Consider the following 16337-nt stretch of genomic DNA (forward strand, 5'->3'; position numbering starts at 1 on the left):
TTCTCTTCTTCAAGGATGCTTCTGTATGTGTTTCATGGTGAATACACTGGAAACTTTCATCATTTTGACGCTTCAGGATACGGTACGAGAAGTGTTACAACATACTATGTAACACTCTCCTAATAAACTACACTTTAAAAAATTGATTGAGAAATGTGCTTGAGAAACAACTACACTTAATTTATCCAAAAATTGATGTGTGCCTAATTATGTTCATTTGGGAAACGAATCTGCTTCCTCAGTAATTTATTTGCTTCCTCGACAATTGAAATTGAGAATTTGAGTAAAAAAAAATTGCATTCTAAAATTAGAAAGTTGAAATACTCAAAATTTTGTTTTTTTCACTAAAATTATATTTTTACAAAAAAAATCAAATTGTCTAAAGAAATCAATTTATCTCTATGTATAAAAAAAAAATTGATTCACTTATTCTAACAATGGCTCAGGTATATAGAGACAGTAGTTGATATTCTTGTCAAAAATATTGAAAACCTTGTGTATATCACTTAGCAAATTCAGTAGTTTGGCCACAGGTTTGGTTGAAGAAAATTATTTTATCACTTGGAAGGATTTTTATGTTGAATGTTGAAATTTTTAATTGTCCTTTCAATATTTCAAAACCCAAATTTACCACAGGATCGGTGAATGTGTGCACATGGAGGCAAAAGAGAAGAATTTTGTTTATTAATCAACTTTCAGAAGTTATCCAAGGATATTTAAAGGATTAGTGTCTCAAGCTTCCAAAACTTATTTTCCCTAAAAATCTAATTGTTTTGACAATAAAAATAGGGCATTAGTTATAGCTCAGACAAAGCCTTAAAGAAACTCAAAATTAATGTTGACATTGGTATGTTTAATGATTCAAAATACAGTTATGTTGACTATTTGATTACCATATTATACATATAAAATGGTTTATGGGTAATTTGACACAGATTGAAAAAGCTTGACTATAGATTTAGATAAAATTTGATACAACAATGGTAAACCCATAGAGAGATAGTGATACACAGAACTGTTATACAAAGAATCAAAATGACTAGTAAAATTGAGCCTTTTGGTCTTGAAATTAACAAGTATCATCCTAATACTATTAAGACACTAGAGGAAAGGAATTGGATTGATTTTCTTCTCAACTTCAAGGATTATAGTAGGAATTTTTCTAAGGCATTTGCCTTATCTTTTGATGGAAATTATGCCCAGTGGGATACCTTACCATCCATTGTCTGAATATGTATTAAGTCATATTACAAGGCTACCACAAGAAGGATAAAATGGTTTAATATGAAACATCTACAAGTGAAGTCATGGACCTATTTCGTCAACAGGTCAATGACACATCTACACTGGAAGAGATACATGCCCAACACTTGGTTAAGGCATCCATGGGATGAGGGAACTTTAATAATACAAAGGTATATAATATGTGATGGTAGATTGGGTCTCATCTACCTCAATCACATTAGAATATTGTAGCATTTGAGGGGAGAAAGCGCCTTTAATTTTCCATATTATTTACTTAAGAGTCTCACTAAAATGTCCAATATAGCACAAATATCCTCTCTTTGTTAAGAATTTTGCTATGTTTTCATGACTTCTTTGGCCTTAGGAATACCTCCCATAGTCATTTTTTACAACATTTTTCTCCTACCTTGCCAATATAATCACTTTCCTAAGGTATTTTTTATTGAATTTTTAATTTTTGAAATTTTATGTAATTAATTACACTGCAAAAGAAAATTGTAGATCTTAGTATAATTCACAAATTGTCATTTGTTATGATATTTACAGTAGTTATGCATAAAATATAGAATATTGGTTTTATCGTGGATGTCCCAAGATGGTGAGTTTCCTATTGTCCAACCTGAAACAGCTCTGAGACACCTAGTCAACGTAGGTACTCTAGTAGGAAAAACACATCACAAGTTTCCAAATTCTACAAATCTGATTTTTAGAGGTTGAGTCCATGATTCGAGCACCCAAAAAAGTCAATTGGATTAGATTTCATCTCTAGAATAGGTTGTAATTAATAAAATAATAGGATTTCGGGCATTTTGTTAAGTTTTTGCCTATAAAAGCAAGCAAAGTTTTCTTGCCAAAATATGCCATTATTTTCGAGACCTTGGATTTCGAATTGAGATCTTATGTTTTAAGTCATTTTAATCAATTCATGGAGTCCCTTTGAGTTTTCAATTACTGATTTGAGTTAAGTGTGATTTCTGAGCTATGGAAGGCCCCCCACCACTCAAGCTAGTACACTCTTTCTTTGTTGTGTGTTAATCTAGTATATATTTACCTTTTTATGTTGTTTATTATTGTATTTCTCTTGTTTGTATTCTTAGATTACATTTTTTACATTCAAATACGAAGTTGTTCATGAAACTAGTTTCCTAGTCATTATGTAGATATGTTTAAAAGCCAATTTCAAATCCTATGTTTATAAGTGTTATTTTCTTATTATACCATGGTTATATTATTTAATTTTATTTTTTTCAATGTTGTTTTTATTAGTTATATCGACTCATTCTTAGTGTGATCTCACTAGACATTATAAGCCATGCATCACATTGCATTGGTATATCCCAGCAGCCATATTCATTCAACATTACATCATTAGAATATATATTTTGCTATAGATTTAAGTGTGCTTTTGAGTCTAATTTATCATAAAATAGTTGTTGTTTGAAAGAACAATATAATTGGAAAATTTTACTAAGGCACCGAGAGCTCCATTCACCATCATTCTCGGTGAAGAAGACCCTAACTTCTTGATAACTTTTCCACTTAGCCTTAAGCTAACAAACACCATAGTTCTTTGCTTTTCATCTACTTCTTTCCTTAGATTGGATTAATGGTTTGGGACATACTAGTTAAAAGGATGAGTAGAAGACTATGGGTGAAAACCCATTTTCCCTCTCACAAATGGGAAAGGTCGTAGTGCATTCTCGGCCTCTTAACTGGTACGAGGTCAAAATCTATTAGAATGATGAAAAGACTACCAGTGTGTCTGCTTTTCTTTAATGGCAAGAATGGCCCCAATCCATTAAGCAATCCTTTGGATTAAAATCCCATTTAACCATTGTCATTTCCAAGCATTTGAATGAAAAATTTTGATATCTTGAACATATTTACATAGAGAACTTTGACTTGTGTGAAAAGTAGTAGTATATGCCTAGTCTGGAGTATTCATAAATCAAGTCATTGTGTTTTACATTCAAGCCTAAGTGATTAGATTAGAGTTTTGTTTCATGCTTCCCTAAATTAGTGTTTACTTTTGACTTTTAATTTCAAATTCAACCTAAAAGTTGTAGTTAATCTAATTTAACTCATTACATATTGTATTGTGCTTCCAATTTTACAAACACTAGATTGGTATGAATATTATGTGATAGTTTAGGTCTCTAAATTAGCCTAAGAATATGTATGAATAGAAATAATTAATCAAATATTGGAGTATATGTTGCATATGCATATAATGGACGGGTAGAATCCTTGGGAAAATTATTTACCTTTCATGGAATTTGCATATAATAATAGTTATTATATTTCAATAAATATGGAATCTTTCAAGTTATTGATGGACCCAAAATTTCAACCTTGAATTTAAAGTTCCTTTTTTATCTTCATAGATGGGTGCGACCACCCCATCTTCCTCTTCACTATTGGGGAGAGGATTTATTAATAAGTATTGGAAATACACTTGGTATATATATTGATAAATTAGATTAGAAGGCATGAATGTTTGCATCTGAAAGGATATGTTTGTAGGTGTACCTAGAAAAGACATTTCTAGAGGCTATTCTTCTCTCCTTAGATAACTGGAAGCATGTTTAGAAACTAGTTTATGTGAAGCTACAATTCAAATGTTATTCATGTCATAAATATGGTTAGTTTGGCAATGATTGCAAGAAGAAATAACCCCCAAGCACTAACAAAAATTGATAAAGATGAGAAATGGAAATGGTGAAGAAACAATTTGAGTCAAATCTAAGAGAAACAACTAGCTAAACAACCACTTCGACCTCAAAGAAACCTATCACGACAATCTTTATTTAGATAATCCCCTCTAGGCCACATGTATCAACATCATTGACATCTAAGAGTGTAGTCATAGTAAGATCCAACATCCCAACCTCAAATATAGCCATTATAACAAATAGATTTGAAGTTTTATCTTGGTTAGAAGTAGTGATATTGCTAGAAGCACATAAGTGTGACTTAATCTAGTTCTCACCCCCCATGAATTATAGTAATCTATTTTCTATAAAACTACAACGGAAATTCCTATAGCACAAGAGGAAGATATTATTTGTAATAGGAAAAATTAAATAAACTATATTATAGGTAAAAGTAACCCAAAAGTTAGTGGGGTCATGAAAAGGAAGAAAAATCAAGAAAAAATAGATGAACAAGACAACAAAGGTGAATGACCCAACAACAAAAAGATAGTAGGAAGCTAGCAAAAGATAAACGGTAGGAAGTTGCAAACATGGAAAATTTGTTGGGTATTCAAACCATTAAAAAATATTTCTAGGAGTACGGATTGAATCTTATTATGTGAAGAACATATATCTCGAGTACCTCTGGATCTTTTACAAGGTAGAAACCAACAAACAAATTATTAAATAATAATAGTGGTCTCTTAGAATACAGAGGCTTAGGTAGTAGATTTAAACAAGATACTCTTTGAGATTTAATAAGAGTTACAAAACCATATATGGTCCTTATCTAGGAGACAAAGCTAGAGGATAAATAAATGTTAGTTATTGGCAAGAAGCATTGAAAATAGTGTTGGAGTTGCAATCAGTGCTAAAGGAGTATTAAAAGGAATATGCATTCTCTAGGACTCCTCCCAACTTATTTTAGAATTTTCCTAACAAAATCAACGCTAGATATGACTCACCTTACTCATTAAAATTTGTGTTTATCATTTCATCTATTTAAGATTTATATGCCAATTCCTTATTAGAAAATGTAGATTTTTAGTTATCCTTGCAAGCACTTAAAGATGTAGAAATCACTAGGAATAGTATAATGACTAGAGATTTCAATGCAATTTTCAAAAAAGAAAAATGAGGAGGTAGTATTGTGAGAGATTCATTTTGAGAAGGGGCGGAAGATATTATTGCAAATTGATACTTGGGGAATTTCAATCCAAGAAAAGGGAAATATTCTTGGAGTAACAAGAGGATTGGCCCTTGCCACATAGCAGCCAAATTAGATTGCTTTCTCATTCATAGAGATTGTCTTCTATAGGATTATCCCATCACCTTCAAGATCATTCCCTCTAATGCCTCAAATCATAATTCCATTTCTCTTTAGTTTGGGAAGCATCAAAATCTGGGGGGCATTTCTTTAAATTTTTCTCCTATATAGATCCAAAACACCGATGTGATAAAAGAGATCTTTGAATCTTGGAGAAATTCATTATTTGGTTCCCCATCATTTTCTTTTGAGACAACTTCGAGCTTTCAAACTTGCTCTAAAGGAATTGTTCAAGGGCTCATATATTTCCATAATCTAAGAAATTTTATGTCCTCAAGATCAACTTGGAGCTCTTCGAAAGGAAAAAAATGGAGAAAGCAGATGTCACAAAACACAATCTATTGCAGGAGGGAGATCTATAGAGAAAAATACGCAGAGCTTATCATAATGGGTGAGAGGAATGGAAACAGAAAATCTATGAGTGCATGATGAAGAAGAAAAATACATATTTATTTCAAAAGCAAGCCAAATTAAGAAGACATAAAAGTATAATCAAAGACATAAACCTTAAGGATGGTCTATGGTTGATTGATATTTGATAATTAATATAGAGGAGGAAGAAGTAGAGCTAGCTTATGTTCAAAATGATCAGTCGTATCCCACCTATGGAGACCACAACACACCCTAAAATTTTTGGTACCACTTCCTTTTTATTCTTTTTCAAATCTTCTCTTTATGAAACTCTTCCCGATTTAAGCATGATAAAAAATTTACTTTGAATACTTGTTTTAAGTAGTTTATTTCTCAACAAGTCCTTTTTCATTATTACTATTTTGATTGCAAATCTCCCCCATATATACTTATCTATTAAAGAAGCATATGCACTTTTATATCTTAAACTTGAAATTATTCTCTAGAAAAGCTTCTTAGAGTTATCCTTTGTTTTGTTCAGAGAAAAAAGTTAAACTTCAACTCCTCCAAAAGTTAAAGTTTTAGTAGAGGAGAAGTTAGGAGTGTGCTCCATTGAATGAAAAGTGAAAAGCATGCTTCTTGATTAGAGGAAGAGAAGCACTTTGGTTAAAATCAATAGTTTGAAATTAACTCCATGAAAGTACCAAGTGTTCACTACTTAAAAAAAATCACACTAAATAAAGTGCACCGAGGCCATCCTTGAACTTTCTCTAGAATTCATATTTGACTTTCTCTTCCACTTATCATTACTAACATTATATTTTTCTCAAATTTTCTAGTTTCAGAGGAATAGAAGTTTTGATTCATGGTTGCTTAAAATTTTGCATGCAAACTATTAATAATGGTGTCACTTTGCAATGAATTTTTTTCCCATTAGGCAGCTAGAATTTCTTGTATAGAATTAATGAAATTTCATAAACTAAATATTTTTCAATCTATAGATCAAATAACTCATTATTGTTGGAATTTGAATTTAACTTATTTAAACAATTTATACGCATTGTTCATATTCAAAGGAGAGATTGTTTACCAAGTGTCGTGGTACCCTAACAAACTACAATGGTTGGTGCATTCAATATTCCTGAGGTGGAGAGAATAACAATCTCTCGAGGATTGTATATTCTTGTAGCGCAGTAAGATCAACTCTTTGTTGAGATTTTCTTATAATTTCCAACCAATACAGGTAAGCATCATTATAACTCCTTTATATTATTGATATTAATGAATATTAGTGTGATGGTCAAAATTAAACATGAGTTTCATTTTGTGTTTTATTATGAAAGTTATTTTCTACTAGCAATAAATAGTTAAATAAGTAGGTTTTTCTCAAAGTAGGATTTTATGTAGATAATTCATTTTGATCACAGATAAAATGGCTCTTACGGGATCCACCACTAGAACTCTAAAATAGTCTCTAAAAGGGAAAAATTTAGTTGTTGAAATTTCCCAAATTGTAGAGCTAACTAAACAATACACAACTCTACTTAAGCTATAAAAACTTGATATTGAGCCAATGAAACCCATATTCAAGAATATTGAGGCCCTTGTAAGTTCTTAGACATCTTTTCCATGATGAGGTTATATTCATAGGAAGTTTAGAGAAGAAGATTATCCAAATGAACTTCCCGAAGTGATCCTACTATAAGAAATATTCGTGACTTTGTAATCTCAAACATTAAAAGATCTCAAACTACACATTATTTCTACTAGAGCCCCTATGATGCCATGTTTTGAAGCTATAGAATGGATCATAAAGCATATGATGTAGAGAACATGACAATTATTAATCATGAAGGAAGGTGCATTGCTTCCTTCCAACCTTATAAATTATAGAAGTACTGTAGACTACATCAAATAGAGAAATTCATGCTTACTAGTTTTGTAGAGTAATTTCACTAGGATAACGATATCAAGAAAAGTGTAGTAGGATGGTGGGTAAAATATGAGAGATTATTTACTAAAAGTGATGGTGTATATATAATGACCAGTTTGAGAGACCCCTACATATGTGCAATGGCCTTAATGTACACTTTATATGGTTAAGATAATTGTAATCATTTCAAAGATGCTTGGGTACTGGTTGTACATATTGTCATTATAATTGGTGTGATTTTCAAATGGGTAGCCATCTTATCTATGCTTTGAAAAGAGTTATCGAGGGAGAAAAGAAGTCAGCTACTGAAATTCTTGTTTCCACTTTATGTGTGGTTTCTTATATTTTACATATTGTTTGCGCAAGTAATCATTTCCTAGATTTAAATTAGAGTTGGATCATAGCTCATGGTCCAATCCATGTATATTATCAAGTGTATAAATATGGTGTTGATTCGAAACTTCTCATGAAATTTATTAAATCACAAGACTCGAAGCTACTCCACTGATATGCAGAATTTAATTCACAATATAGAACACAAATTAGAGACATGCAAAAGGAAACATCACACATGCACATAGATTTATCTAGGGGAAGCAACTGCTCAAAACCCCTTCATATATGTATTGCATTAACCAGAGAATAAATATGAATACATATGCTTGCTCAAGCCTAAGCACAACCTGCAAGTGTATAGCTTATCCCTCTTCTTGATTGACTAACTCAGAGCCAACACTTAGCCAATTTTCAAGCCCTTCAAGCTCCTATTTCCTTGCGTTGTTCCTTGAGGAAATTAGCCTCTATTATTTAGGAAATTCCCTCTATTTAATTGTGCAATTCATCTAGGTCCCTCCTCTGACTACATGCACCACCTGTACACTTGGGAATAGCATACAACTGATAGTACATTGCCTTGGAATCTCCTTCTCAAATGGGGAACTTGAATTCTATGCCTGCAGCAATTATTTTTGGGTTGATTGATCAGTTAACTGGTTGATCACTGAGTTTGGTTGAAGTTTCACTTACACAACTTGACCTCCACTAGTTCTTCTGATAGTTAGAACTAGTTTAACTAACAATAATTCAATTTAACTAAAATAGATTGTTACAAATTAGAAGTCAATCATGTTGAACTGAACTCAAGCTTCGCCAACTTGAATTAACTAAGCTAACTGAGTGAAAAGTTCCATGTCACCTCTTTTAACTACCTCCAAGATTTCTACTAAAATAGAAATTTGAATTTTCTCTAGTTTGACCAAGGCAAAGTCAAACTCAGATTTTCTTATTGCATTTTCAATACTCCCTCTCAGCAAGAAATGGATTATCAACCACCCCTATCCTGCACATCTGGAAATTGAACTTCCCTCTTGACAAGGCCTTCGTCAAAATATCAACATCTTGTTCCTTTGTTGGAATGTACTGCAACAACATTATCCACCTCTGCACACAATCTTGTAAATGGTGATATCAGATATCTATATGCTTGGATCGATCGTGAAAAATAGGATTTTCAAAGAGCTTGATGCAACTCTGATTATCACAGTAAATCATAGTTGGATCCATCATCTGACCAAACAATCCAACAAGTATCTTTCTCATGCAGATCACCTCACATGTTGCTTGACTTGCAGCCATGTATTTTGCTTCTATCGAGCTGAGTGCCACAGATCTTTTCTTCCTACTATACCAAGAAACTCAACACTAAAAATTCCACCTGATGTAATCTTCCGGTCTGATAGGCTCCCCACTCAAACTGCATATGTGAAGCAACATAGCTTCATTCACTCTATCTGTCTATACCAAAGTCCAAACTAGGTAGTTCCTCTGAGGTACCGTAGAACATGCTTAGCTTCCCTCCAAAATAGTTTGGTTGGCCTAACCATAGCTTGGCTCAGTTGGTTGACTGCATAGCACATATCTAGTCATGTGTTCACAAGATAAATTATTGAACCCACCAACTGTCAGTAAACAATAACATCCACTTCCTCACCTGAAGTGGCATCCTTCTTCCTCCATTTGGTTAGAAGATGTGTATCCATGGGTTTGCATATGTCCATGTGGAACCTCTAAAGTATCTCGTTAGAATACTTTCCCTGAGAGACAAACAGTTCCCCATCACCTTGCCATACTTCCAATCCGAGGAAGTAGTGCATGAGACCCATGTCCTTCATTTCAAACTCTCTTGCAAGGTCCTCCTTACAAGATCTGATCAGTTTCTCATCACCAGTCAAAATCAAATCATCAACATATAAGACAATAATCAACAATTTACCTTCTACCAAAATATGATATAATTTTTCATCTGCTTCACTTTTGGTGAAGCCCAAACCAATGAGATAGTTATTGATCCTATTGTACCAAGCACGAGGTGCTTGCTTGAGACCGTATAATGCTCACTTGAGTTTTCACACATGCGACTCTCGATCAAAAGTCTCAAATCTTTCTGGTTTCTCAATATACACCTCCTCCTCAATAAATCCATTGAGGAATGTTGTTTCCACATCCATCTGGTGGATCTTCCACCCCATCTGTGCAGTCAGAGCAAGAATTGATTTTATGGATGAGTACCTTGCTACAAGAGCAAAGGTCTCCTCATAGTCAATACCCTCAACCTGAGAGTACCCCTTGGCCACAAATTTGGCCTCGTAATTTTCTATGTTTCCATCTACTGCATGCTTCACCTTGCAGATCCATCTCGAACCCACAACTGATTTGTTTGTTGTTCTTGGGACCACTTCCCAAACACTGTTGTTTACAATGGATTCATACTCCTCCACCATCAGGTTTCTCTACTGCTTACTCAAAAGAGGATGGCTCAGTATCTACAAGCTCAATAATTAGAGCTATGTAGCCAGTGTACCGATCTGGTGACCTTCTTTGCCTATGCTAATTTGAGGGAGCACCCACATTCTCCCTTGTATCCTGCAAAAGTCTCTCAGATTCCCGGGTCCTCTTCCTTCCTTCTCTAGATGGTTCTGCTTGAGTGGTTGTCTCCACTCTCTGCTCCCAAACTTGTGCCTACTTTGCAACTTCTTGAGGTTCCTCCTTTGGATCTAAAATCTCCTCCTCTGGTGGGATTTGAAGCTCCCTCTCAAGGGAGCACCACATGACTTTGTCTTCATCAAATTTTACATCCCTTCTCACAAATATCATTATGAGGGATGGAAAGTACATATGGTAGTTGTGGGGAGTTTCTGTGTAACCCACAAACAACCCCAATTCTATTGTCGACTCTAGCTTCTTCCTTGATTCTTTAGATACATGGTAGTAAACAGAGGCTCCAAATATCCTGAAGTGAGACACATCCAGCTTCCTCCTAAGAAAGCCTCCTCTGATGTAATCGTGCCAAGAATTCGATGAGGACTCTTTTTCTGCAAATAGACTGTTGTGTTGCATGCTTCATCCTACAAGTGCAGAGGAAGGCTTTAGTCATGCAACATCGTCCTTACTGCTCCCATAATGTTATGGTTCTTCCTCTCAGCCACTCCATTCTGTTTTGGTTTGTGGGGTGTTGTGAACTCTCATCGAATGCATTCTTTTGCACATAAAAATTTTAACTCATTCGATGTGTGCTCACCTCCATTATCACTCCTGCGAGCCTTCACCTTCTTGCTCGTTTCTTTCTCAACCAATGATTTGAATTCTACGAACTTGGATAATGTCTTGTCTTTATTCCACATGAAGAAGATCTAGCACTTCAGTGAGAAGTCATCAATAAAAATGACAAAATATTTGTGCCTGACAGTGGAGACTATCGAGAAAGGTCCACAAACATCAGAGTGGATCCTTTCAAGCACTGCATGTGCTCTTTTGTCTCAATAATGGAAAGTGGATTTTGTGTACTTCCCCAGGGTATACCCTTTGCATGTATCATGCTTCTCTAGTGCTCCTTTATGGAGGCCTATGGTTAATGCTACATGATCTTCAAGGCGCCATGATGAAAATAGCCAATTCTTATATGCCAAATGTCACCAACATCACGACTCTACACCTTCTTTGCCTTTGTGCTCAATGAAACACAATCCTCCACATCTAGCTTGTATAATTTCTTCACACGAACCCTGATCTGCTTCACCTGTCCTATGGCTATGTGTCTCAAGGATTTCTTTCCTTTGCCGAAGATCACATCATAACCACGGTCTTCCAAAAATGCAATAGATATGATATTTTTCTTTAGACCTGGGACAAATATCACATCCTTGAGTCTGAGAGGGGAGCCCGACGCCCTGTAAAAGGTGACTATACCAATCTCGGTCACGTTGTACCTTACATCATCTCCCATTTCAATGTCCATATAGATATCTTTCTCCTCCAAATCACTGAAAAATTATGTGTTCCCCATCATATGGAACGAGGCACTGTTGTCCAAGTACCACATGCTCCTCGTCACTATGTTGACCATGCATGCAATGAGAGTAAAGTCAAGCTCGAACTGTGAATCCAAAGCTTCACCTATTGATCCTCTTGAGGTCTTATTGCTTGTCTTCTTGTGTGGACACTTCGTGGACCCATAGTGCTCGAATTCATGACAGTAAAAGCATTTGATTATGGGCAAGTCTTTCTTCCTGCCCCCTTGACTAGATTCTACTTTGGATTGGGATTTCTTCCCTTTCCCTTTCTTTTCCTTTCCATCCAAGGCACAGTTTTCTTCATCCTCGCCCTTTGATGAAGTCTCGTCTCTGGTATTCTGCCTTATTTCCTCCTATACGATATTAGACCATAGGCGTTCCCAATTTGGTAGTTTCTCCCTCCCATTCATCGAATATTGGTAGTTGTGCCAGCTCTTGGGAATGCCTAGAAGTGATAGGCTTACCAAATCATCTTTTGCTACAGTAACACCAACTTGACCAAGTTCAACACAACATTGTCTGAACTTGCTCAGGTACTACGGTATGGTCTCCTTCTTCTGCATCTTGATATTTGAAATTTTATCCTTGAGCGCCAGCTTCCTGTGGTCACTACTATGGAACAAATCTATCATTGATTTCCATATTTCATACGGAGTCTCTTTCCCATGGAGATTTGAGACATTGTGGTCTCGTACTCCCTCCAATATGATTTTCCTCGCCTTGGCTACACACTTCTTCCATTCTTCTAGATCCTGAGTATCAGATGTTGTTGGTTTCAGGATATCATTATCGATGAATTCCTTCAATCCATTATCTTTTAGCACTACCTCCATGCATTCCTTCCAAGCAACATAATTTGATCTGCCCTCAAGGGCATACTCGACTCTTAGTCCATAGAAATTCATCCTTCTAGCTCTCAAGTATTGATCCTGCAAATCTGATCCTCTGGCAATAACAACTTCGAAATCTCTACTCTACTATGAATCTTGCTTCAATACCATGTAGAAATTATGGTGTAGATTCGAAACTACTCATGGAATTTCCTAAATCACAAGACTTGAAGCTACTCTACTGATATGCAGAAGTTAATTCACAATCTCGAACATAAATCACAAACATGCAAAATGAAACATCACACATGCACAGAAATTTATCCAGGGGAAAACAACAGCTCAAAACCCCTTCCTATCTGTAATGCATTAATTAGAGAATAGAGATGAGTACATATTCTTGCTCGAAATTGAGCACAACCTGCAAGTGTATAGTCTGTCCCTCTACCAAACTGACTGACTCTCTCCAAAACTTAGCCAATTTTCAAGCCCTCCAAGCTCCTATTTCCTTGCGTTGTTCCTTGAGGAAATTAGCCCCATTCCTTAGGACCCTCTATTGAATTGTGCAATTCCTTTAGGTCCTTCCTCTGACTGCATGCACCACATGTACACATGGGAATAGTCTACAACTCATAGTACGCTACCTTGGAATATCCATCTCAACTGGGTAACTCGAATTATCTACATGCAAGAATTATTTTGGGTTGATTGATCAGTTAACTGGTTGATCACTAAGTATGGTTGAAGTTCCACTTACACAACTTGAACTCCACTAGTTCTTCTAATAGTTAGAACTAGTTTAACTGACAATAACTCATTTAACTAAAATAGATTGCTACAAATTAGCAATCAATCATGTTGAACTCAACTCAAGCTTCCCCAACTGAAATTAACTGAGTTAACTGAGTGACAAGTTCCATGTCACCTCAGTTAATTTCCTCCAAGATTTCTGCTAAAATAGAAATTCGAATTTTCTCTAGTTTAACTAAGGCAAAGTCAAACTGATATTTTCTTGCTGCATTTTCAACATCAAGGGTTATGGAAAATTTGATTTTTTGCAAGGAATTACCAAGCTTAAGTGAAGAATCCATGATATTTCTAAGAAGCATAGGTAATTGGTATATAAAAGAAAACCATTTACTTACTTGAGAATTTATGGAGTAACTACTCTACACATTTGTTACCTAAGTATTTTCCAAATATATTAGTGGTTGAATATATAGCATATCAAACTATTTCCAATGGCTTTAATGCTTCTTTGGCAAATTGTTCAAGAAAGAAAACTTCCATCCCATACAATATGTGTATTGGCCATTATGGGATAAATAATTTCTAGGCAAGAAGCCAATGCTATGCTTAGATATAGATTACCATAGGGAAAATTCAAGAGTTATGATCTTGGAAGGCTTGCTTTAGAACACAATATTATGTTTTTGTCTCTTGGCCATATGCATATGAAGAGTTGTATAAGGAGATACCTTATGAAAATGAAACATCATAAAAAGAGGTGCAAGAAAGATTAAAACCTAAGAATTCAACTCCTTCACAAGATACTAACTAAAAGGAACAAATTATGAAAGATGTGGAAATGATTAAATAAAAAACTTCCTCTAAATGCATCCCTTCTCTTGTAGATATGATTGCCAATTGGTTAGTGAATGTGTGGTTCTTACTACAACAAGAGATGCAGGAATTATGGTAGTTTACCAAGAAATATTTCTTATTATTCCTAATTTTAGTGATGCATTCTTAAACTAGCATTATTTAAATTCAGTAGAAAAGAGACTCATTAGAGAGTTTACGTAGTGAATGCGTCAAGAGTAATCATCTTACCATCTTTGTTTCCATTCTATTCAAAAATTGCTTTCTGTATGACCTAAAATAATATATTATAAATTACTCAATTCTTTTGACATTTCTCGATACCATTGCCAAAAATGTTAGGGGATTTTATATGTCTAAATCATGTTACATTTTATGTCAAACTAGAGCCTGTAAACTTGTGAAAGATGAACACAGTATGTGTAGAATTATATTATTGGTACTATGTTCTTATCTAGAATGTTTAATGCTTATCCTACTTATGAAATCAGTTATTGTATGAAAGAAATGGAATGAAATACAAATTCATCATTGAATTTTATCTTTATATATAAATAAGTGTTGTAAATGAGGTTGTAGTTAAGCATTCAATCTTTGAGATCTAAGCCTTCTATAACAATACTCCATTTGATATATTTCATAATACAATTCAATGAAACTAACTATGGAAATGAAGCACACCACACTTGATCAATCAAAAGCAAACATAACCATTCCTAGCAATGATTATGTACTAGAGCATCGATCATGCTATTGGGAACTTTTTGTCACTAAGTTGTTTGTTAGGATGATTTAAGCACTTCTTATTTCCATGAATCGTAGCATAAATTAAAAATAATCTAACTTGCAAAAGGAAAAGTTTGTTCATGAAATCAAATTATAGAATTAAATAAAACCATATAAAATGAAATAACAGACCACCATGATCTATTTGGAGTAATCTCATTCTCCCAAAAACAAGGCAACAAACTACCCAATAAATCATAAACTAAATCAAAACATATTACATCTAAAACTAGAGAATGACAATCTATATGAAAAGAAATATCAAGAAGTTTTAATTTCTTATATCGTAATATAGATGTATGTTGCAAGAGTCACCCCTTTTGGAATGGGGAAGGCCCTCTTATTTATATAAAAACTTGCTTTAAAACCAATAATAAATTTAGATCCACAAATCTCTCATGTAGTTACAACTAATTACTAAAAATTAGCAAGTCAACAATATTTCCAAGATATTTGTTACCAACTCATAACTAATCTCATGAAAATATCCAACATTAGTTCCATATCCAATATAATTCATTAATTATGCCAAATCCATGGCAAAGATTCAATAGTTGAAGACGAAATTTGAATTTGGCTATAAGGATTTGGAGAAAAAAATGGTAAAAATTGCATTATTATTGGATATACTTGTTGTTATAGTTACCAACAAACTATCCCACTTTTGAAAGATAGATAAATGGGAATAAATTATTTTTCTAGTATTTAATTATAAATTCACTTAAAATACTAAAATAAATGCATAAGAAAATATCTTGAACCTAATCCCACGTAAAGCATTAAAATGGAACAAAACAAAGTCATGAGAAGGTGCACATAGATTTAAATAAAGGGAAAGAGTGTGAAAATATGCTAAAAAAGATAAAAGATGGAAATTTTATGACTCAACAAAGTGTATGTATTTTATTTGGGTTGTCTTTAGTGTTCTCTGGACTTTTCGATGCCAGAATCTGGCGGAAAAATTTGAGGTGAAATCTTGATTTGTGTTTTTTAAATTGGTTTTTTCACTGTATATATAGATTAAACACCCTGAAACCCCTAAAGCACTTAGATTGTGTAGGAGTTACTCATCAAGCTTATGATTTCAAAAAATTCCTGTCAAATTTTAAAAAAATTAGACCGAAAAAACTTACCAAAAAATCTTTAAAAACAACTCTATTTTACTTTTATAGTATGATACCACCTTTGCACGCCATATAACTTTAGTCCCCAATGTTAGAC

Source organism: Pinus tabuliformis, chromosome 4_2 (assembly GCF_031772625.1).
Source record: "Pinus tabuliformis cultivar Carrire ecotype Pingquan chromosome 4_2, CPIR1, whole genome shotgun sequence".
NCBI classification, from domain to species: Eukaryota; Viridiplantae; Streptophyta; class Pinopsida; order Pinales; family Pinaceae; genus Pinus; species Pinus tabuliformis.